Here is a 3,549-nt window from a genome sequence, read left to right on the forward strand (position 1 = left end):
CCCTCCCTCAGTACTGACCCTCCGACAGTGCTGGGCTCCCTCAGTACTGACCCTCCGACAGTGCGGCACTCCCTCCGTACTGACCTTCCGACAGTGCGGCGCTCCCTCAGCACTGACCCTCCGACAGTGCGGCCCTCCCTCAGTACTGACCCTCCGACAGTGCGGCCCTCCCTCAGTACTGACCCTCCGACAGTGCGGCCCTCCCTCAGTACTGACCCTCCGACAGTGCGGCTCTCCCTCAGTACTGACCCTCCGACAGTGCGGCGCTCCCTCAGTACTGACCCTCCGACAGTGCGGCCCTCCCTCAGTACTGACCCTCCGATAGTGCGGCCCTCCCTCAGTACTGACCCCCCGACAGTGCGGCCCTCCCTCAGTACTGACCCCCCGACAGTGCGGCGCTCCCTCAGTACTGACCCTCCGACAGTGCGGCACTCCCTCAGTACTGACCCTCCGACAGTGCGGCACTCCCTCGGTACTGACCCTCCGACAGTGCGGCTCTCCCTCAGTACTGACCCTCCGACAGTGCGGCGCTCCCTCGGTACTGACCCTCCGACAGTGCGGCACTCCCTCAGTACTGACCCTCCGACAGTGCGGCGCTCCCTCAGTACTGACCCTCCGACAGTGCGGCTCTCCCTCAGTACTGACCCTCCGACAGTGCGGCGCTCCCTCGGTACTGACCCTCCGACAGTGCGGCGCTCCCTCGGTACTGACCCTCCCACAGTGCGGCGCTCCCTCGGTACTCCTCCGACAGTGCGGCGCTCCCTCGGTACTGACCCTCCCACAGTGCGGCGCTCCCTCGGTACTGACCCTCCCACAGTGCGGCCCTCCCTCAGTACTGACCCTCCGCAGAGGAGTGAGTCAGTGAATGAGTGAGGGAGGAGTGAGTCAGCGTGTGAGTGAGGGATGAGTGAATGAGTGAGGTAGGAGTGAGTCAGTGAGTGAGTGAGGGAGGAGTGAGTCAGTGAGTGAGGGACGAGTGAGGGACGGAGGAGTGAATGAGGAGTGAGTCAGTAAGGGAGTGAGGGAAGAGTGAGTGAGGGAAGAATGAGTGAGTAAATGAGTGAGTGAGGGACGAGTGAGTGAGGGAGGAGTGAATGAGAAGTGAGGCAGTGAGGGAAAAGTACGCCACTCCCTCAGCACTGACCCTCCGACAGTGCGGACCTCCCTCAGTACTGACCCTCAGACAGTGCGGCACTCCCTCAGTACTGACCCCGACAGTGCGGCACTCCCTCTGCACTGACCCTCCGACAGTGCGGCTCTCACTCAGTACTGACCCTCCGACAGTGCGGCACTCCCTCAGTACTGACCCTCCGACAGTGCGGCACTCCCTCTGCACTGACCCTCCGACAGTGCGGACCTCCCTCAGTACTGACCCTCCGACAGTGCGGCCCTCCCTCAGTACTGACCCTCCGACAGTGCTGGGCTCCCTCAGTACTGACCCTCCGACAGTGCGGCACTCCCTCCGTACTGACCTTCCGACAGTGCGGCGCTCCCTCAGCACTGACCCTCCGACAGTGCGGCCCTCCCTCAGTACTGACCCTCCGACAGTGCGGCCCTCCCTCAGTACTGACCCTCCGACAGTGCGGCCCTCCCTCAGTACTGACCCTCCGACAGTGCGGCTCTCCCTCAGTACTGACCCTCCGACAGTGCGGCGCTCCCTCAGTACTGACCCTCCGACAGTGCGGCCCTCCCTCAGTACTGACCCTCCGATAGTGCGGCCCTCCCTCAGTACTGACCCTCAGACAGTGCGGCACTCCCTCAGTACTGACCCCCCGACAGTGCGGCCCTCCCTCAGTACTGACCCCCCGACAGTGCGGCGCTCCCTCAGTACTGACCCTCCGACAGTGCGGCACTCCCTCAGTACTGACCCTCCGACAGTGCGGCACTCCCTCGGTACTGACCCTCCGACAGTGCGGCCCTCCCTCAGTACTGACCCTCCGACAGTGCGGCGCTCCCTCAGTACTGACCCTCCGACAGTGCGGCTCTCCCTCAGTACTGACCCTCCGACAGTGCGGCGCTCCCTCGGTACTGACCCTCCGACAGTGCGGCGCTCCCTCGGTACTGACCCTCCCACAGTGCGGCGCTCCCTCGGTACTCCTCCGACAGTGCGGCGCTCCCTCGGTACTGACCCTCCCACAGTGCGGCGCTCCCTCGGTACTGACCCTCCCACAGTGCGGCCCTCCCTCAGTACTGACCCTCCGCAGAGGAGTGAGTCAGTGAATGAGTGAGGGAGGAGTGAGTCAGCGTGTGAGTGAGGGATGAGTGAATGAGTGAGGTAGGAGTGAGTCAGTGAGTGAGTGAGGGAGGAGTGAGTCAGTGAGTGAGGGACGAGTGAGGGACGGAGGAGTGAATGAGGAGTGAGTCAGTAAGGGAGTGAGGGAAGAGTGAGTGAGGGAAGAATGAGTGAGTAAATGAGTGAGTGAGGGACGAGTGAGTGAGGGAGGAGTGAATGAGAAGTGAGGCAGTGAGGGAAAAGTACGCCACTCCCTCAGCACTGACCCTCCGACAGTGCGGCACTCCCTCAGTACTGACCCTCAGACAGTGCGGCACTCCCTCAGTACTGACCCCGACAGTGCGGCACTCCCTCTGCACTGACCCTCCGACAGTGCGGCTCTCACTCAGTACTGACCCTCCGACAGTGCGGCACTCCCTCAGTACTGACCCTCCGACAGTGCGGCACTCCCTCTGCACTGACCCTCCGACAGTGCGGACCTCCCTCAGTACTGACCCTCCGACAGTGCAGCGCTCCCTCAGTACTGACCCTCCGACAGTGCGGCCCTCCCTCAGTACTGACCCTCCGACAGTGCGGACCTCCCTCAGTACTGACCCTCCGACAGTGCGGCCCTCCCTCAGTACTGACCCTCCGACAGTGCTGGGCTCCCTCAGTACTGACCCTCCGACAGTGCGGCACTCCCTCAGCACTGACCCTCCGACAGTGCATCACTCCCTCAGTACTCACCCTCCGACTGTGCGTCACTCCCTCAGTACAGACCCTCCGACAGTGCAGCGCTCCCTAAGTACTGACCCTCCGACAGTGCGGCCCTCCCTCAGTACTGACCCTCCGACAGTGCGGCACTCCCTCAGTACTGACCCTCCGACAGTGCGGCGCTTCCTCAGCACGGGAGTGTGTAGGGGAGGGTGAGGGAGGAGGGGAGTGTGTAGGGGCGGGTGAGGGAGGAGGGGAGTGTGTAGGGGAGGGTGAGGGAGGAGCGGAGTGTGAGGGAGGAGGCGAGTGTGTAGGGGAGAGTGAGGGAGGAGGGGAGTGTGTAGAGGAGGGTGAGGGAGGAGAGGAGTGTGAGGGAGGAGGGGAGTGTGTCGGGGAGGGTGAGGGAGGGATGAGTGAGGCAGTGAGTGAGTGAGGGACGAGTGAGTGGGAGAGTGAGGGAGGAGTGAGTCAGTGAGGGTGGAGTGTGTGATTGAGGGAGGTGTGAGTCAGTGAGTGACTGAGTGAGGGACGAGTGATTGAGGGACGAGTGAGTGAGTGAGTGAGGAGTGAGTAGTCAGTGAGTGAATGAGTGAGGGAGGAATGAGTCAGTGAGTGAGAGGGGA

The sequence above is a fragment of the Hemiscyllium ocellatum genome, unplaced genomic scaffold (genome assembly GCF_020745735.1).
Source record: "Hemiscyllium ocellatum isolate sHemOce1 unplaced genomic scaffold, sHemOce1.pat.X.cur. scaffold_806_pat_ctg1, whole genome shotgun sequence".
Taxonomy (NCBI): Eukaryota; Metazoa; Chordata; class Chondrichthyes; order Orectolobiformes; family Hemiscylliidae; genus Hemiscyllium; species Hemiscyllium ocellatum.